The following is a 21,679-nucleotide window of genomic DNA, read 5'->3' on the forward strand; positions in this document are numbered from 1 at the left end:
TTCACTGTCTGCTTCACATGAAGAATCTGAGAATATTTTAGGCAGGGAAATATCATTCAATATTACAAATTAGAAATGGACAGAAAAACGAAAATTAAAGGAGGAGCTTGCATGAAAACAAGACTCCAGCTGTTGAGGCAGGTGAGCCTCACCATAGCTTCTCAATTCACACTTGTGAGTGCAGAAATCGGGTTTGTTTTGTTTTGTTTCTAAGAACTCCAAGTAAATAAATATCATCTGTAAAATTTAAAATATGAAACTCCTTTAAAATATAAGTTGCCAGAGTGTTTCACCTACGGACATCCTGGTAGACCAATGCCCTTTAAACTCAGTGGGATGGTGTTAAGTCTGAACACAGTGATGTACACCCATGAGGCAAGATTGGTGGCAGCGGCCCTTGTGCTTAATCAGTCTGGTGAAGCGAATCACTGGGTATGTCCTGCCTAGAATGCCAATTTTTATAGAAAAATACATAGACATACATATATCCACCACCCCCCAAAAAAACCAAGCAGGTAAAACCAATAAAGCTACATTGAACATAATTTATTTTTTTTTTCTATATATATTTTAGTTGGCCAGATAATTTCTTTCTATTCTTAGTAGAGATGGGGTCTCGCTCTTGCTCAGGCTGGTCTCGAACTCCTGACCTTGAGCGATCCACCCGCCTCGGCCTCCCAGAGTGCTAGGATTACAGGCGTGAGCCACCGCGCCCGGCCTTGAATACAATTTAATATGCGGTGATTCAGAAGTCATTTCTTACTCTTACGAAGGGCTCTCAGGGCCAAAATTTAGAAGCCTCATTCCAAATTTGCCATTAAACAGCTATAGGGACTTAGGCATGTCCCTAATCTTTTCAGCATCCCACTACTTTCATTTGAAGAGAATGGGGTTGAGCAAACTCTAAGATTTCTCTGAATTTAAAATGTTTTGAAAGAGCCTCCTACTAGCAAGAGATTATGAAAGAACATGTGTGGGTTAAAGCCAAGTAATTACAAGAGTGCTTATGTGCAGTGACCTTCACGGCTGCAGAGTGCCTTCCTACTTCATCAGACCTGGGGCTTACAGCTGCGCTATGTGGGTGCTCCCACCAGGACCCCAACATCCAAGCTTGAGCTCATCCTCGGGGGCCTTACCGTGAAACAAGCCACAGTCAACATAAAATCCGTGCTTCCCAAGCACGTACACATCATAGAAATTACTTGCAATGTTGGCAACACAAGGTCTCAGCCATGCTACAAATCCCGTGCATACAAAGTCTAAAGTGTAAAGGGAAGGTTGATAGCAATTAACGTGTGCATCTTTCAAAACCAGTAAACACCAAACCACAGCCTCCTATATTGTGACAGGTGCCCCGAGCCCAGTGGCTTCTGGCAATCAAGCACAGTGACAATACCAGGGCTCAGTGGACTGGGAAGTATTTAGTGGGAGCAACTGCCTGCAAAGGGCTAAATCCTGCCTCCGAAGTATGGGCAGAAGAAAGAGTATCTCTGAACCCCAAATGACTCCACTTGGTTTTCCCTCAAGGTTAGTTTGTCCACCTTTTAGAATGGATGTCATACTGACCACACAGCCGGGGACATCTTGCCAATCATGTGAGGTCCTCTCTAGAACGATGACCTACTTCGGCTCAGACAATAAGGAAAAACCACCAGCATCTGGGCCTGGTGGTCTACTCTCGCCACCCTGGTGCTCTAAGCAGACCCCTGTTCTTTCAAGCCTTCATACCCCCCTTCACATTGTTCCTTGGAAGCGCCTTCCAGATGACTGTCAAGATACAAATTCTTCTTCAAGGTCAAGGTCAGATGCTACCTCCTCCACAAAGTCTTCCTTTATGCCCAGTCAAAATTCAGCTCTGCTGCCTGGCCTACCCCACAGCACCAGGTTCCCGTCTTACGAGACTGATTCCATTCAACTACACATGGAGACCACTTATCCACACAGCTGTCTGCCCCGTGAGAACAAACAATCCTTGAGGGCAGGAATCACATGGAGTTTATTTTATGTCCCAATCCTAGCACAAAGTAAGCCATGTTGAATATGAATGCCATGTTTTTCCCACCTTGAACCAGGAGATGGGCCCAGATTGGAGCCATGCATGAAAGGAGACAAAGGGAATTTGGGTCTCTGACACTGTGGTATGCCCACCAGACTTGGCATGCCACCTCCAGGCTTTGGGGGTGAGAGAAATAAGCTTCTCTCTTTAAAACACTGTTATTTTGAGGTCTCTGTGACTTGTAGCCAAACCTAGTCCTAACAGACACACCTTCCTGGTCCCCATGTGCTCTGCCCCAGTTCCATGGCCAGAACACACAGCTGCCCTGGGCCTCCCACAGGGCATGCTGAGCACCTCTGCCTCAGCGCCCCGTCCCTCTCTGGACCCTCATGTCCTCGTGTCTCACGCAGAGCCCCGCATGAGTGAGACACCAACTCAATCCCGACCTGAGAAGTATGGACGCCCACATTCATGCCACACTAAATGAGGCAGGGCGTTATTGAATAAATGAATTTTGAAAGTGATAGTCTGTCTTACTTTTAAATTAATTGAAATGTTTCCAAAATACCTTTGGAAGTATGAAAGTAGCTTGCTTACTTTTGAAAGAAGAAAAAGCACACTGATAAAAAAAAAAAACAAAAAAAAAAACCACCTCCATAGTTTTGGTTATCCAATCTCTTAATCTGATTTGGGTCAATGGGAAAATTTAAGAATTAACAAAATGAAAGTTTCTGACAGTTCAAATTCAAAATCAAATTTATCCCAGAAGTAATTATATTTTATTCTTGATGATATTCCTAATCTTAGAGACAAATGTTAGATTAGCTTAAAGATTTTAATTGAGCTAATATTCAAGTTCCTAGTATATTATATTCGTTGTAAGTTAAATGTATTTATGTGCTTCCTTGATTAAAAGAATGAAAATATTACGTACATGAAATTAATAATTTTAGAAACATCCTCACTGAAGTTGCAGCAGATGCAGTAAAGGTCTAAAAGATCACATGAACTAATATAATAATTTACTCGACAAAAACGTCAGATCTGACAGGGAACTTGCTGGCAGGAGGGACAAGCTAAGTGGGACAAAACAAGGAAACCTGTCAAACCCAGGACATCTGGGAGAAAAGGCCAGCAAAAAAAGGCACCAAAAGCTGACCACAGTTCCAAGTGGTCCTGCTCCAACGGCCTCACGAGGGCCATTGCCCTCCACGTTCGGGAGCCATCAGTCGTGCATCCGTGAGGGTGGGACCCTCCCCAGGACGGCCGCGTGCAGCCCACAACTACCTTCTGGTCCTTCCCTCAGCCAACATCGACTAAGTACTGACCGTCTGCCAAACACCATGCTAGCAGGAGTAGGGATTCAAACAGGCCCTCAGAGTTGTGTGGGACGCAGCCCCTGTCCTCACCAGATGCTGGAAATAACATGACGGACAGTATTTATGGAACATGTCCTAGCAGCCAGGTATCATGCATCCTCTGAACATCCCTGTGAGACAGCTGCTATTATCATCCTCACTTTACAGATAAAGAAATGGAGGCATAAGGGTGTTTAAATAACTTGTTCAAAGTCACACAGCTAGTAGGTGGTGGAGCTGGGATTCAAACCTGGGCCTGGTGCGCTAGAACCTCCTCAAGCCACCAGGCTATGCTGCCTGCTAGTGAGATGCCAAGGCCAGGCAAAGGTGACTCTGCTGAACAGCAGGCTGGGTGCTAATGGAGGCAGTGTGCCAGCCAGGCCTCCAAGAAAGTAGAATGTTGACAGGCATTCATTCATTCACTGAGCACCTGCAGGAGGTGTCTTTTCTGGAATTCTGCTTGCGCAAGCAGCCCGGGGTGATGAGGGTGACAGACACACAACCCACGCCTGCCTTGTTCATAGCACAAGCATACATGAGGCAATGACATGTCAGAGAACAAATGAATGACGAATGAATCCCAGCCCTGCTGCAAACTAGGTGGATAACCCGGGGCAAGTTACTTAACCTCTCTGAGCCTCAGTTTCCTTATCTAGAAAACAGAACTAATACTGCCTCTCGCCCCTTGGGATTATTGGGAGGATGCAAGGAGCTGCTCTCCACCCAGGGAGTGGAGGAGGTGGCTTTCCAGCCAGTGACACCACACTGAACCCTGAGGAGTTGATGGGAACCAGGATGGTTTAGAGGGGCGGGGGTGGGGGTCCCAGACAGAAGAAATCTTAAACGAAGGTGGGGGGATGAAGAGGTGGGGGCAGAAGGTCAGTGTCAATGTGACTACCCAAGATGCAGAGGGCCTGACTGCATGGCTGGTGCCTACCCTGAAACAGGAACAGTGAGGAAGGAGGAACTGGTACATTTCTACACAAAAATCCCCATGTGGTTTAAACTTGATGATTTTCTCATGATTTGTAATCTTCCACCTGCTGGCTAGGCTAAGAACTATTTTACACACTATTAATAGTTACATTTTTTAAATTAACAGGGCCATGCAGAGATCATGTTGTCATTATCATCATTAACAACCAGGGTGTATTCACTTACACAACACCTCTCTTCCAAAAGAGCCCAGAAAACTTCACAGGATCCTTAATCATAAGGCATGCAGATGGTGGTAATAACCCTAAATCTCAAAGCTAAAATAAAAACAAAAGTTTAATGTTTTCCCAAGGATCCTCAATGTTAGTTAGAAAATACACCCTTACTTCCCATTTCTAGTCTCCTCAGGGCAATGTTTGTAAATACTCAAATCATGTCATTTCCCTTCTCCAAACCCATCATCTGACATTAAACATCATGTGTTTATAAAGGTTTCTTCCCGTGCTGCAAGTCCCACCGTGACCTGGCCCCCGCCTGCCTTCCATGCTCCCTCACCTGCTGGCACTGCTCTGCTCCAGCACAGGAATCTCCCGCTGCTTCTCAACATACTAAGCTCATCCCTGCCTCAGAGCCTTTGCACATGCTATTCCTGCTGCCTGGAATGCTCTTCCCTGAGATAAGAGCAACTCCCTCACACCATTTGGGCCATTCCTCAGAGAGTCCAGCCCCACCTCCCACCACCAACAACTCTAGCCTGCTACTTTCTTTCTTTTTGGAGACAGAGTCTCAATCTGTTGCCTGGGCTACAGTGCCGTGGCATCAGCCTAGCTCACAGCAACCTCAAACTCCTGGGCTCAAGCGATTCTCCTGCCTCAGCCTCCCGAGTAGCCGGGACTATAGGTGTGTGCCACCACACCCCGCTAATTTTTTCTAATTTTAGTAGAGACGGGGTCTCACTCTTGCTCAGGCTGGTCTCGAGCTCAAGCAATCCTCCTGCCCTGGCCTCCCAGAGTGCTAGGATTATAGGCATGAGCCACCATGCCTGGCCTGGCCTGCTACTTTCTACCCTCTTTTTATTATTTCTTCAAAACACACATCACTGCCCGAATTTTTACCTGTGCACAATCTGCTTTCCCCTCTGGAAGGTAAATCCCACAAGAGTATCTTGCATATAACAATAGGCTCTCACTAACTTTTGTTGAAATTGACAGACACATGCTGCAACCTGTACAACTGAAATGGTGGCAAAAAGAGTAAAGTGTTCACTTTATAAAAGGATATCAAGTAAGATCTTTACACTAATGTACAATTGTTATCAGTTTCATTCATGAAGACCATATATTGACATTTCTTGGATTACAGGGGAAAGGAAAAAAAAAAAGACTAGTTATTCAGTTTATTAACCACAAATGTTTCTTTAGCTAAGGACAAACTTAATTTTTTTGGTGATTCTTAAAAAGCCAATTCTATATAAAAAAGAAAAAGGCAATTCTTCAACACTGGCCAGCTTGTATGTCCACCAAGTCAGAACTTCCCACCTGGAGCCTTCCTGGGCAGCCCCCAGAGCACCCGAGAATCACATGCCACTAGAAGCCCACACTTTATTTTGCTTTTGTTCTTCAAAAAAGGGTCCTCTCTGAATCAGAGGAACCAACTGTGTTAGGAGACAAAAGGTCCAGTCAGTTACACTATGCTTTAAATTCCCAAGTATTAGGAATTGCTCTATCATTGAGTCAGTATTTGCCTTTATAGCAGATTAGGAAACAACTGGTGAAGATAAGTTCCCTGTAAGCAGCCCCACCCACGTGCTCAGAACCTAGTCTGATGCTACCTTTACTTGTCTGAGGAAAACTCAGTTATCCCTGAAACGTGGAGGTCAAAGACTTTAAGAGATTGGAAACAAACTATTTCTATGATTCCATATACCTCTGGGCCTTTCTTTAAATCTTGATCGATACTTTAAGAAATACACATTTTTTGCTCTTTCCCATCTTGCAAGATGGCGGGTGAAAAAGCTGAGAAGCTGGATACTAAAGAGAAGAAACCTGAAGCCGAGAAGGCTGACGCCAGTGGCAAAGTAAAAAAGGGTGACCTCAAGAAATCCTGTTCTCGTCAGAGGGATCGGCAGACATTCCCGAGCTGCTACGTATTCTAGAAAGGCCATGCACAAGAGGAAATACTCAGTGGCTAAATCCAAGATTGAAAAGGAAAAGGAGGAGAAGGTCCTCGCCAAAAGGACAAAACCAGTTGGTGTTGGCAAGAATGGTGGTACTTGGGTGGTTAAACTTCACAAAATGCCCAGATAATTTCCAACTGAAGCTGCTGAGCCACGGCAAAAACCTCTGTAGTCACCGTGTGAGAAAGCGCGAGCCAGCATCACTCCCGGGACCACCCTAATCATTCTCGCCAGGCGCCACAGAGGCAAGAGGGTGGTTTTCCTGAAGCAACTGGGCAATGGCTTATTACTTGTGACTGGACCTCTGTCCCTTAATCAAGTTTCTCTGCGAAGGACACACCAGAAATTTGTCATCACCACCTCCACAAAAATTGCTATCAGCGATGTGAAAATCCCTAAACATCTTACGATGCTCACTTCAAGAAGCAGCAGCTGTGGAAGCCCAGACACCAGGAGGGTGAATCTTCGACACAGAAGAGAAATACGAGATTACGGAACAGCGCAGAGTGGATCAGAAAGCCATGGGACTCGCAAATTTTACCAAAAGTCAAGGCTATTCCTCAGCTCCAGGGCTATCTGTGATCTGTTTGCCTCAAGGAATGGAGTTTATCCTCACAGATTGGTATTCTAGATTCTCACAAAGAACATAATTAAATAACTGAAAGATTAAAGAAAAAAAAAAAGAAATACACATTTCTTACGGCAATGACATGCACAAACGTATCTCCTTGAATAATCCCAAATGCCTGGAAGAGAGGCAAGGACAAGGCAAACCGTGCCAGTGACTGCCAGGACCAGTGCTGTTTTTCTCTGGACTGAGATTCTCAAAACAAGAGACCTGCCCAAAGTGGAAGCCTCAATTCAAGTCCAAAAACAAATGGGTAAATAAGTAAGAGCAAGAGAACCCACACTCATCTTGAGAAGATCCAAGAACCAAGGGTCTGTTAGATGTCCGGACCAAAATGTACAACGCCAACTGTTCCCCAGCACACGCGGCAGTCCGCCTGTCCCATACTCTCAGCCGTGGGACCCAAAGGGAAGTGGCTCACATACATGACATGGGTCCACCCACTCGAACCCCACAGGGGCCCTCACAGCCCCGCCAACCCACGGTACTGTCCTTCACGGAACCAGACCTTCCCTCTTCCCAGCATCTGTAAGAGGCAGAAACTACTGACTTTTCCCAGTTGGAAAAAAATGCTGTTGCAGCTGGAGAAACTTTCTTGGACATTATGAATAAGATATTCTGATTCTAAGGAATTGTAAATTTGATGCTGAAGTGTGTGAAAGTATGAATAAGCAGATTTGAGGAAATATTATGGAGCCATGGTAACAGAAACCACGGAAGAAACTCCAGTTGCACAGAACTGTTTAAAAATAAACCGGATACTAAAATACCAGCAAAAAGCTACAATGACTCACACTGTTCTCAAATACTGAGGAGAACAGTCAGTTCCTTAACACACTTGTCTTCCACTGGAGAAACGTGAGACAAAGAGGGTAAAGTAAAAAAGCTTTGAAATTTTCTCCAGTGTTACCAGCAAGTTGACATGAATGAGTCCTTACACGTTTTAGAGTTAGGATGAAAGTATGGAAACGTGCAGAGAACGTCGAGGCTTTTAATAAAAACCTAACTAAATTAAAAAGACATAACTGAGATCCCAGAGTGTGCTAAACTGAGTGCTCAAAGACCAGTGAATTTGGTAAAGAACTACAGCACAATTTTTATCAGTAACGTAAAACCTTTAAGGTGTTCGTGTATGCATTACTGCCCTCTCCCTTCCTTGGCTGTGCGTATGCCCCTCCCTTGGACCGTCTCCACTGCACGTCGTCTGACTACACCTTCACACCCTCCAATGTGGCAGCTGCACGCGGAAGACCTTCTGGGGCCTCTTCACGAGGCCTCGGCCCCCCGCCCAGCCCCAAACAGCCACACTCGCAGTGCACTGCTGCCTGACACTGCCCTTCCCGGTCAACTCCTACCTACCCTCCTGCAAGAGGCCCCCACCATCCCAGTGACCCTCTGCCCACCACTGTCCCATTACAGTTCCTCCATGTGCCATTATTTAGCCCCGTTCCTATTTCCCCAGCCAGGCTGTTGGCCCCTGGGGGACCATACCAAGTTACTTGGCTTCCCTGGTGCCTATCACGGTGCCTGCGGCTGCTCAGTGATCATCACTAAAGGAAGAAATGGAGCTGGAGAACGGATTTCTCAGGAAATCTCAGGGTCCAGGGGTGTCCACACCATATTCCTCATTAGCCCAAGACCCACCTCCTCCCCGTTCCCCTGTCCCAACTCACCACATCTCTTCTCTCCTTTGCCCATGAAAAAAAAAGAGATTCTCCGGCACAAATTGCCACTGTTCCTACTGGGGATATGCTACAGACTTATGATCTTGTCTGGAGTCAGAGCACCAGAAAAACTTGCTTGTGAATAAGCTTTGCTGCCAGTTGGTGAACGGTCTCAGTGAAGTAACTGTACTTACACGACCTCTTAAAATTGACTTTGGGAGGGCTGATTTTTTAATCTTTTGCAACACAAATTATTCATCAAGTCCCATAATCACTGAGATTTCAGTTTGGTTTGTTACTAAAAGCCCTTGAGTACCATACTGGCTTTGAGGAGGGTAAAGTGTTTCTATAGAGACAAGGCCAGCCTGAGAACACGCTGTCAGCTACAGGTGGCCCAACCAGCAGCAACATCAAACAAGAGATCTGGAGAGCACACTCCAGACCCGCACCACCACAGCTGAGTTGGAGAGTCCCGTGCACCCTGACCATGCCACGGCACCACCCCGAGCACTGGCTACAATGGATGACCCCACCACCGAGTCTTACTGGCCACACGACCCAAGCAAATTCTATCACTTTAGTCTTCCTGCCGAGAACTGCACAATTCCACTTACAAAGCAGGGAAGACAATGCACACCCTGTAGACTTCTTACTGAGGATTAGCTCAGGTAAACTACCTGACTCTCATCTGGCGCTGGCATAAACTTAATGAGATGGGGCACAAGGGTCTTTGGGCCTTCCCTTGTTCATAAAGCAGGCGATCTTTAAGTTCTACTTGGACTCTAATGTTCTAAGGGGAGACAGAGCATAGGCGAAGGGTGGACTGGTTTAAAGTTTTAAGTGAAAATATGTAGTATGCATTTTGTATCAAAACAAAAAATTAGGAAAGATTTTTTAATTAATCAAAGTAGAAATAAAAGAGGAGTTTCTTTTAATTAAATTAGCATATATGGGAATGCATTGGTAATCTGCCCATCATACTGTTTATTTTCTATTCTTTCAACACTTAAGTATCTGGTGACTGAGCAGCCACACAGTGATCTGGGTGCTGGGAATCCAAAAGCCCCGCCCTTATGGAGTCTGTGTTCCCGTACAGGTGACTCGCACAGTAGATGCTGGGTGTCCCAGTACAGGTGACTCGCACAGTAGATGCTGGGTGTCCCAGTACAGGTGACTCGCACCGTAGGTGCTGGGTGTCCCAGTACAGGTGACTCGCACAGTAGGTGCTGGGTGTCCCAGTACAGGTGACTCACACAGTAGGTGCTGTGTGCTCCAGTACAGGTGACTCGCACAGTAGGTGCTGTGTGCTCCAGTACAGGTGACTTACACAGTAGGTGCTGGGTGCTCCAGTACAAGTGACGCGCACAGTAGGTGCTGGGTGTTCCAGTACAGGTGACGCACACAGTAGGTGCTGGGTGTCCCAGTACAGGTGACTCGCACAGTAGGTGCTGGGTGCTCCAGTACAGGTGACTCACACAGTAGGTGCTGGGTGCTCCAGTACAGGTGACTCGCACAGTAGGTGCTGGGTGCTCCAGTACAGGTGACTCGCACAGTAGGTGCTGGGTGCTCCAGTACAGGTGACTCGCACAGTAGGTGCTGGGTGTCCCAGTACAGGTGACTCGCACAGTAGGTGCTGGGTGCTCCAGTACAGGTGACTCACACAGTAGGTGCTGGGTGCTCCAGTACAGGTGACTCGCACAGTAGGTGCTGGGTGCTCCAGTACAGGTGACTCGCACAGTAGGTGCTGGGTGCTCCAGTACAGGTGACTCGCACAGTAGGTGCTGGGTGCTCCAGTACAGGTGACTCGCACAGTAGGTGCTGGGTGTCCCAGTACCGGTGACTCGCACAGTAGGTGCTGGGTGTCCCAGTACAGGTGACTCGCACAGTAGGTGCTGGGTGTCCCAGTATAGGTGACTCGCACAGTAGGTGCTGGGTGTTCCAGTACAGGTGACTCTCACAGTAGGTGCTATGCAGATAAATAAATAAGGAAAGGGAATAGGCGGGGAAGGGAGGGACTCTGCTCTTCTAAGCAGGTTGACTAGAGATGGAATCACGGAAAGGCGACGCCTGAGACGTGGGAGGAGTGAGCCATGTGGGCCTCCAGAGCACAGGCAGCCCCAGTAAAAGGCCAGGGAGGTCTCCCTGGCCTTCTGAGGCACAGCAAGACAGCTACTGTCGTAGTTCCCAGTGAGATGACAGCGGCTGAGACCAGGTGGACAGCAGTAGAAATGACAACATGTGAGTTTAAAAGGGCACTGAGGACAAAACAAAATGACCTCATTCTTTCCACTTCTACCCCACTGCCAGTGTCCATCCCTAAGCCCTTGATCTCCTGGCTCAATCATTAACAAGCACGTGCCCAGTGACTACTACATGCTGACTATACACATGATCCCTGTCCTCACGAGTGCTGTACAGGGAGGAGCCGGGCACGCAACACTTTCACTTACCACACCCCTCACCTGGTCACAAGTCCTGCATCTCCCACTGAACTCAGCTCTCTCTGACTCAGACATGGCCAAGGCCCCAGTGTGGGTAAGGGTGGGGAGACGGGAGCCCAGACCTTCCCACCAAAGAAAAGCAACTCCATGCAGCTCCGAGAAGCAGGAGAGTCAGCATCCCTGGGCTCCACACCACCTGGAGGCCAGCCACACAGACACGGAGCCCTTCTCCCCCAGCTCGAGCAGTCTGCACCCCAGTCTCCGGAAGGCTTCAGTCTTCCACTTGATGATTTTAGAATCACACTGAAGTCTCACCTGCTCCCGTCTGGCTGATTTTTCCCAGCTCATTTGCTCCCGGCCCTCTACCCACACTTGTGCAGAGAGTAAAACAAGATCACCTTCTAAATGCTAGATTCAAGCTGACAAACCTAAGAACTAATGCCATTTAAATTGAGCAGACTTTAAAATGTTTTTCAAACAAACCAAGTAGTCACTAAGTTTGGGGAAGGTCTTTTGAAATCACTCACTCTCTATGTGCACTAGAGATCTAGTTTCTAAATTGTTTCCTGGGCTCAAAAAGAAGCAGAAGGTATGATTAGAGAATACTGAGAAGTGAAATCCTAAGGCCAGAGGATGAAAATCAAGATGGTTTTGAAGATCCCAGAGAAGGGTGTGCCTGTTAATTTTATTCTTAAAACTGGCCTGAAGAAAGGGAAGAGCCCCTGATGCAGAAAACACTTTAAAAGCCTCATTTTTGGGACACTCAAGGGGGTGCTAAAAAGCTTGACCTCCCTTTCAGACAATCTTAGAGGAAATGAAGCAAATCCGAGAACAAGGTGCTGTCCTGCATGGCAGGCTTCAGAAATAGTTAGGGACGCTCTTTCTCTGGGAAGAGCTTACCGGGTGTGTGCTGTGTGCCCAGGACCATGGCAGGCAGAGGACGTACAAATGTGAATGGCCCTGCATGGGCTACCCGGATGTTCCCTCAGGACCCTTTAGGCTGTGCCATCTCCTCCCAGCAGCCTGGGACAGTGGGCATCCCCCTGTGTGCTGCCCCTGGTGAGGAACCTTCCTCCTGCTCCACCTGGGGCTCCGTGAGGGAGGGGCTCTCCCCTTTCTGTCTATCCCAAAACAGGTGCTCAAGAGATAAGACAGGCAGACAAGGGGAAGGGAAGAGAGGAAGTGCTATCAGTGTGGATCCTGACGGAGAAGGTGATGGATACCACAGGTGAGGAAAGAAAGAAAGAAAGAAAGAAAGTCAGCGTTAAAGAAAATGCTAGCTGCAGACTCATACCGTAATCCTTCAAACAACCATGTTTTTCCCCTGGTGTCTTTAACATCCCAACAGCTCAGAGGAAAAGCCATCCTGGTCGTGTTCGGATGGCCCACTCTGGACAAAACCGCCTCAGGTTGCAGAGGGTCGGCAGCAAAGTTAAGATGAGGCCCCGCATCGTCTGGGCTTAGTCCAGCCCATCAGCCATTAGTGCACCCACCTGATTTAGCCCAGAGCTGGAGTTAACAGCGTGTAGTTAGACGTGTCCCCAAAACTCATTTTTCTTATGTAATGGAAACTTGTCAGCTGACAGATCCACCCATGCCTTGGACTGATTTCTACAACAATGTTTTTTTAGCCTCTTGTTGGCAAGCACCCTGGGAATGGGGAGACTTGGGCTGAAGATTTCCCCAACCTAAACACTGAGTTGATGTTCCACAGGTTTAAAATAGAAATAGTTACTTTAAAAAGGACACAAATGACCCATTTTCAAATCTGATATTAATGTGAGAATGCAAACAGCAATGCAAGAAAACGCATTCGTCTAAAGATTTGAAAGAGAAATTATTAAAGGTGGTCCATTTAGAGCAGGCCTAGCAGAGCCAGAAACGCGCAGCCTGGCTCCACAGTTCCCCTCCCGGTTCCCACAGGGCCAGCCCATAGTGGGAATAGGCTACATCCCTCGGGGCAACACTTTTATGAAAAATATATGACTGCTTTTGCTTTCAAAGTTGGGCGAGACTAGAACATAGAGATGGAGTCAGGCGACCTGGATTCCAGTGGCCGCTCTGGCTTTTATAAGCTGCCTAACTTTATGTAAGTCATTCCCCCGCCAGCCTCAGTTTCCTCACCTACTACGCCACAGAGAGCCTCCAGCCCTGCCTAGCTCTCAGGGTAAATGAAAGGTCATTATCATTGCCATCTTGTGGTTAGTCCCTCCAGTCATTCACTTCTTTACTAATCAACATAACTTGAGCACCTATTATATCCCAGGTACAGGAGACCACAGCCAGCAAGACAGAGTCCCCGACTTCTTAGAGATTGCATGTTAGTGGCATTTGCATTTACCAGGCCCTTGATAAACTGTTGGATGAGGGAATTCTCTACCTAGCACCAGGCAAAATTACTACATTTCAAAAACTGGATTTTTTCCCTGGGGCATGAGGACAATGTTTGTGATCAGCTTAACAAATGTTATCTGGTACTATTACTACATAGCCAGCCGTTTGGAGAATAAACATTAAAACTAAATGGAAAGCCTACACTGGCTTAAAAACTCAAACTCCTGCTTAACTACTCGGTAATTAGGACAGTCATTTTGCTCCAAAAGTAGATTTTTCTATTCTATGCAACGAAAGGAAAGAAATGCATTGCAGAGTAAGTCTTTATATTATGAGCCCAAGTCGTCTTCATCTCTGAATCTCAGCAACTGTGCACAGTAGGGGGTTGACATGTGTTTGCTGAATGAGTAACATTGCTCCTGTCAATGGGACCATGCAGAGGGCCTGTGCCGCCCAGGGAACTTCTCACATTTTCTCCTTAATAACCACTCCTCCTTTTACAGGCATGGAAAAGGACAAGGAGAGAAGCTTTATCTCCAAGGTCAGTCAGTTATGTAGGAAGTGGTCCCTGGGGACAGGGACACAATGCCCTCACTAGCATGGCCTAGGAGACCCTCCTCAGGCCTGGGGCTTCCCTGTTCCCAGTTGCTTCCCTTCAAGCTGGTGAACCACGCCCCCAACCCCAGCAGCCTCCTCCACCTCCTCCCCTACCTTTGAGCTATGTGTTTAATCCTGGAAGTCACAGTTTAGGAGACTCTAAAAGAATAAAATTCTGTGTATACACATGAAAAAGACCTTAACGCCTCTGTCAAAAATAGACAAAGGAATGGAATTATTTAGTTAGGAGAGGCTATGGGAGAGATAATGGTTTAAGTATTTAAAAATTTTGCTATTTTTCTAACAGCTTTATTGAGATAATTCACACACAGTTCATCCATTTAAAATTTACACAGTGACTTTTAGTTGTGTTCAGAGTTGTGCCACCACCACCATAGTCAATTTTAGAACATTTTCATCACCCCCAAAAGGAAACTCCATACCCTTTAGCAGTCATCCCCTACTCTCTCTCCCAGCCCCCGGCAACCACTAATCTACTTTCTCTCTACAGACATTTTGTACAAATAGAATCATACAATATGTAGTCTTTTGTGACTGGTTTCTTTCCCTTAGCATAATGTCTTCAAGGTTCATTCACATTGTAGCACATAACAGTACTTCATTCCTTTTTGTTGCCAAATAATATTCCATTGTGTGGATTTACCACAATTTGCCCATTACCAAGTTGCTGGACACGTAGAAAGTTGTTTACACTTTTTGGCTATTATTAATTTGTGTACAAGTCTTTGTGTGGAAATATGTTTTCATTTCTTTTGAGTAGATACCAAGTAGTAGAATTGCTAGGTCATATTGAGAAACTGTTTCCCAAAGTCAGGTGCTCCCAACATTTAGCCAGACTGTTCCCCAAACTGGCTGTACCGTTTTGCATTACCACCAGCAGTGTATGGCAGTTCCAAGTTCTCCATATCCTCAGCAACACTTGTTACTGTCTTTTTTATAACTATCTTAGTAGGTATGAAGCGATATCTCACTGGTTTTGACTTGTGTTTCCCTATGACTAATAATGTTGAGCATCTTTTCATGTGCTTATTGGCCATTTGTATATTATCTTTGCAGGAATGTCTTTTTAGATCTTTTGTTCATTTTTAACCAGTTTGTCTTTTTATTGTTGAGTTTAAAGAGTTCTTTATATATTCAAGGTACAAGCCCTTACTCAGATATATGATTTAAAAATATTTTCTTCCACTCTCTGAGTTGTCTTTTCACTTTCTTGATAGCATCCTTTGAAGCACAAAAGTTCTTAATTTTTATGAAGTCCAATTTATCCATTTTTTTTCTTTTGTTGTTTATATTTTTGTGTCATATCTAAGAAATCATCACCTAATCCAAGGTGACAAAGATTTATGCCTATAACTCTTCTAGGAGTTATAGAGATTTAGCACTTATATTTACATCTCTGATACATTTGAAGTTTTTTCTGTTTTTGAGACAAAGTTTTGCTCTGTTGCCCAGGCTGGTGTGCAGTGGCATGATCACAGCTCACTGTAATCTCCAGCTTGAGCAATCCTCCCGCCTCAGCCTCCCGAAGTGCTGGGATTATAGGCATGAACCTGATTTTTTTAACATTGCAGAACAGGCATTGCCAAGGACCAAAGTTAACTTAGACTAAAACCACTTGACATTATATACTTTGATGAATTTGAAGTGTCACAGGAGCCAAATAAAATCTATTTTAAGCAAATCAGAAAAAACAGCTTATTCTCTGGCTTTTAGAAAAACATAAATTTGTGATAATAAAGAAATAAAAGATATCAGAGCAAAACATGGATGTGCCCAAAACGTATGTAATTATTTAAACCTTTGTACAATATAATGGAATATGGAAAGCAAAGAAAGAAAAAGACACAACTGATAAAAATCTTATTACCTAAAATATATTATGGACTTATATGAAGACTGAGGTGTACAAAGAAGTTATCGGAGAGCAGCAAACAGGAGAAGAGACAGCTAGGGCAGAGACAGGAGCGCTCACAGGATTCTCATCGCTAAGCCAGGCTGCATAAGGAGTCCTGGCCACATAACCGGTGAAAAGTCCGTGCAATGTCCCCAGCCCTCCCCTTTCTACTACGTCACCCACTGGGGCAGCCTCGAGTGGCAGCTATAGGAGAGCGGGTCTTCTGAGTCTGCCTGGCCCAAATGACTCTGGGGAATTACAGCCTTAGCCACCCCACAGGCGACACGCAGAGTGAACGAGAAAGGTGTTTTTATTACATTCAAGTATGAGACTTGGGTCTCACTTGTCACTGAAGTATAACCTAGCCAAATATAATATAACAAATTACCATGTGGGGAAAAAAACACACTTTTCTCTTAAAAAAAGGAAAACGCATTTTTCCTTTAAAAACTGGAAAGAACTTGTAAAAATAAGAAAAATAATGCAATGCCAGTTTTGGTAGAGCGATAAGAAAATAGGAATGTACTCTAACACTGCTGATAGGCTTCATGGAAAAATCTAGAAATGCAGAACAGGGCATATAACAGTTACCAACCTCTGATCCTAAGGTCTCACTCCAGGGAATATGCCCCGAGCAAATAAAGTCAAAGAGAAAAACAGCTTGAACAAAATATTCATCACAGTAATATTTTTAACACAAAAACTGGAAGCAAGTCAAATGCTCAAAGCTAAGCAAGCATGGTGACCTGACAGAAAGGACAGCACACGGCCGTTACAGAGGACAAGTCAGTGCTGTTTTATTTCTGGGTATAAGAAAAAAAGCAGAGTACAACAGCACATCCATTACACACAAACTTTGAGGGTGAGGATTATGTATTTTCTTCATCTTTGGATCCCCAGTCCTTAGCATGAGGTAGACGCTCAAATATTTGCTAAGTGACTGACGTCTGCACCAACAAATAACAGGTTGACAGAACCAAGTGGGAGGGTGGCAAGGGCTGGAGGATGCTGTGGTGAGGACACTGAGGGCTCCTGAGCCTCGCGTCTGTAGAATGACTTCAGTGTGTGCATTTGAAGATGCTATATTTGAATGAGAGAAAGGGAAATATTATTCTTCCTTCGTAGAGAAAAGCTGGATTGATGTTTCAACGGAATGGGGTATGACTTTACACAGAGAGAACTCATTAAAAAGTGAGTTCTCTGACACTAGGGGAGAGCTCCTCAGTAAGTGGTGTTCTTCAAGTTCAAAGTGGAGAGGGAGGAGGAGGGTGGGCCCCTACAAGGTCTTTTAATAGTTTCCCTTGTTTGCAGGTGCCAAATGCCCTGCAGAACGGTGGACACACACACAAATGCATCCTCATCCAGATCTTCTAGACATGTCCTCTAACTGCCCCCAGCCATGTTTACTTTCAGTCAACTCCTATTTGTAATCACGGAGCCTCCTTCTTAACTCTGAAAGTCATGTCTTCTTTCATTGGACTAATATTCACATTAATGGGAAAAACTCACCAGAAATTCAAGAGCAGTAATATTGACTTGTCTTTCATCAGGCACAGCCTTCTCATTTCTCGGCCCTGTGGCCTTGAACCCCACTCCTTGCTCTCTGTTGTCCTAGGCTGGCCGGTGCTACCAGTTTCACCTCTTAGCCTCAGGGCACCACCAGAACTATAGCGTCAACTCCTCTGTATCCAATGCTTCTTCAAATCTGCCTGGTGGATACCCCACCCTCTACCATGGCACTGTGGCCTCCTCCACAATCCCAGCCCATCTGCTGGGAGTGACTGGGGAACTCATACCCCTCCAAGAGACCCTTCTCACTGCCTCTGCCTCCCAGCAGCACCCCCAGCTCTCCTGGAGGGTCCATGCAGACCTTCTCCACCTGCCTGTGGCATCTCCTGCCCTCGCACTCTCAGCAGACCACAAGGGCTCCCCACTCCACAGTCACACCTCTGTGTCTACACACTGCCTCCTCCTCCTCTGCCTATGCCTTGGCTGCCAGTACTCCCTGGGTTCTGTCCGAGGCCCTCTCTCCCTGAATAACCTCGTGCCCCGGACCTGCTCTCTGGCCCAGCTGCCTAATGGACGCCTCCACTCAGCCTTCACACGGTCCCTGCAAACCTGCTCCTTCCCTCCCCAAGCCTGCTTCTGTCCTTGAGTTTCCTACACCAGAGGAAATGGTTTCACCATTTACCGGGCTCCTCAAGACTGAAACTACTCTTCTTCCCATGCCCAACCCCCACTACCCACACACACACCAACCCCACCCACAGTCAGTCAGTTTTCCAGACCTGACAACACCAGTCCTTCAATATCTCCTGAACCCACCTACTTCACCCCATCCCCACGATGAGGGCTACCTTGGTTAAGACCACCATCACCTTCTGCCTAGATCACTGGCAGCCTCCTAACCGACCCCCAGCCATCCAACCAGTGTCCCCCCCCACTTCCTGTCATTCTCTATGGCACTACCAGGGTGGTCAGTGTGTCTTGTGGGAAGATCAGGTTGTGCTTCTACTCAAAATCCCTCCAAGACTTCTTCCCGAGGCCACAGTGGCTCCAGGCTGTGACTACTCCCCCTCTAGCCCCACCACTCACACCATGCTCCTGGCCATGCTGTGCACACTTTGGTCACCATCAAAATCTGCATGTAGTAGCTCCACACAAACCCACAGCTCCCCTCAGCTCCATTCCCTTCGCGCACGCTATCCCCTCTGAACAAACACACAAATGGATTAGAAGAGGTGGCAGCAGTGAAGAAAATTTTTCATGGCCAAATAGTTTCAAAATCAAAATTGTAAAAATCCTTTAACTTAGTTTGATAACATAAAAGAATGTTTAAACCACTTGTGAGTATAATGCAATATAACTAATATAACCCAGGGTGGGGCAGTATGAGTGCCCCAAATCTGCCACGGTGAAAGGGGGAAGTAAGGACAAAGTAATAAAGCCTAAGGATTTGTCCCTGGGGACAGGGAAAGGAAGCACTTACTGAGCGCCACTGTGTCCAGGAACTATGTACACATGACGGCGCGCTTGGCTTCTGAGCCTGGTGACGGCAGTAACACGCTGCGTGCCTACCACACTCTGGGCCATTCCACGGGGCCTCCAATGCTCACAGCACATCTACAACAGGTCCTGCCTTCTGTGTAGTGAAACAGAGGCTGAGGTCGTGAGTCACCTGTCCCACATTTCTCACCTGAGTGGGAGAGGGGCTGAATTCACCCCCTGACACTTCTCCATGCTATGGGGATGGGCTGGATGGTAAAGGTCTCCAGAGTTATGATCTTCTACCATTCTAAATCTGGAAAAGGGATATGACCTATGGTCACTGAAATCTCAATGAAATCTCTATTACCCCTGATTAAACGTATTCAACAGATGTGACTTCTGCCCCGCCAGTGTCCGCACCCTGCACTGACTGCGCAGGCAATCACATTCAACAAAGCCTCATTTCATGGCTCACTGATTTACCACCATGTCCACAGCAAGGATCCCCAGTTATGCCACAACATGTAAAGCTGCCTGCCCAGGACTGAAGTGGTGTTATTCCAACATAATCTTACAATCCCTTCACACAAGTGACCCCCCTCCCTCCGCTCCCCCCACCCCCCGCGCCCCCCCACACACACACGCACACACACACACACACGCACACACACACACACGCGCGCTGCTCTCTCACGTCCAGCTGGGGGCCAGCACTGGAGAACACATGAGGATGCATCGGCCCAGCTCTGCCACCACTGCCCTCTCACACCAGGGTGTCCTCACATCCTAATGGCAGCATCCAGCAAGTGACCGATGGCCACAGATATGAGAGATACGTATGATGAAGTTGCAGGGAACCGGGCTGTCACTTTGGGCACTTTCCTTTCACCTTTAGTCCCTGAGATCCTTTGTGCGCCAGGCTCTGAGGGTCGCTGCCAGAGCTGCTACTGAGCTACATCAAGTACGTCTGTGAGATTCCTTCTCCCAGTCAGAAGCACTTGCCCAGTGGGATATCTCTTCCTTAGGCTATAAGTTTTCCAACTCAAGAGAAGCACTTAAACCCTAAAAAAGGAAAGTCACATAGGCCCGCATGAGACAGAAAGATTCTTGTGGCAAAACCAGAAGGAAAAAAATATAGAATGGGTCAGGAGGTTGCCCTTTGTTCAGCCAGAAAATGGGGGCATTCACCAAGGGCAGACATGGCAGGGAAGGAGGGAGAAGGGGAACCTGACCGCAGGGAGCAGGCGGCTGCAAGGCGACCCTCCCAGAGCTGCTGCAGCAGGTTCCCAAGATGAAACAAAGGGCATTATTGACAGCATGCATGAGTCAGAGTGGCTCCAGGTCAACCGCTTCAGCTTCTTTCAGCCCCTCCACTCTGAGGCAGCCCCTTCTAGAAGCAGGACTTCCCATTCCACAAAGTGCCTCTGTGGCCTTTCATCTACAAAGGAGGAGTGGCTTCTTCTCCTGTGTAGGGAAAAGGCAGTTTGGGAGGCTGTTCCCTGCCCCCAAAGTCTGACTGAGCAGAATCCTCTAGAGGGGCTGCAGCCCTGGCTGAAGGGGTCAAAGTGGAGGAGCCGGGAATGAGAGGCGGCTAGAACAGTACCAAAGAACACAATGCACAAACCCAGGCCTCTGCATCTATGATTCTTCACAAGACATGTTGGCGGTGGGGTGACCTCTTAATGGTCCAGATCCACTCGCTTCAGGCAAAATACTTAACAGGTCTGTGCTTGACACTGCTCACCTGTAAAATGGAATCTCCCCTGCCTTAGAGGTTGTGTGGGTCAGATGGCACCTGTGTGGGTCCTGGCATAGGACCTGGAGTATAGGGGCCTTCTACAAGCAGAAGCAGCCAGAATGATGATGACCAGGGGCCAGGAGCCACGTGGCCCAGCTACTGAGCCACATAAGCCAGGTGCTCATCACTGAGGCACTCCCTGCTCACGGGGTTGATGGAGACCTGAACAAGGTCCTCCAACACAGTGGCCAAGAATTAGGAGACAGTTCTGCATCAAACACTAGGGGACACACGGAGGGTCCAAAAAGGTGCCCAGGGCTGACATTTCAGTGGGAATTCTGCAGCTGGGGAAGCAGGGAAAGGCATCCCAGGTAGAGGAGCCTGCATGACAAACAAAAGTAGGTATGACCCAGAGCAGTGCAGGGTTATGCTGGGCCCGGAGGGCAAGCCCTGGGAAGTGCTGGGCTCCTCCCAGATACAGTTACTCAGGACAAATGCCCCAGTGTCCTCCTTGACTCCTATCCGTCCCTCAGGCCCACATCCCATCAGCTCCACCTCAAAACAGAGCCAGAATGTGGCCATCTCACACCACCTCTGCCTCAGCTACCCTGGTTCAAGCCACCAAACTTTAAAACTTTCCAATAGCCATCACAGTCCACTCAGCCATATACACAGGTTCCAACTCTGTAGATTCAACCAACAAAGGCCCAAATATATTCAGGAAGAAAAAACAGAATCGTGTCTGTACTGAACATGTGCAGACAGTGTGAGATATCGACACTCCCCGCCCTGACCCACAAGGCCCTGTGCGAGCTAGCCCTGCTCCTTCCAGCACCAGTCTCAGCTCCTTCTGATCCCCACCCTGGACTCTGGCTACACTGACCTCCCTGTGGTTCTCCAAACGCACC

The 21,679-nt window shown here is 47.0% G+C and overlaps 1 protein-coding gene and 1 pseudogene across 3 annotated transcripts in view; one reads left to right on the plus strand and one right to left on the minus strand.

Annotated features, from left to right (window-relative positions):
- Nucleotides 1–21,679, minus strand: part of PACSIN2 (protein kinase C and casein kinase substrate in neurons 2) — a 121,630-nt gene that overhangs the window by 47,721 nt on the left and 52,230 nt on the right. The gene's annotated exons all lie outside the window — the stretch shown is intronic.
- On the plus strand, nucleotides 6,290–7,097 carry LOC138397065 (large ribosomal subunit protein eL6 pseudogene; annotated as a pseudogene).

This window comes from Eulemur rufifrons, chromosome 16 (genome assembly GCF_041146395.1).
Source record: "Eulemur rufifrons isolate Redbay chromosome 16, OSU_ERuf_1, whole genome shotgun sequence".
NCBI classification, from domain to species: Eukaryota; Metazoa; Chordata; class Mammalia; order Primates; family Lemuridae; genus Eulemur; species Eulemur rufifrons.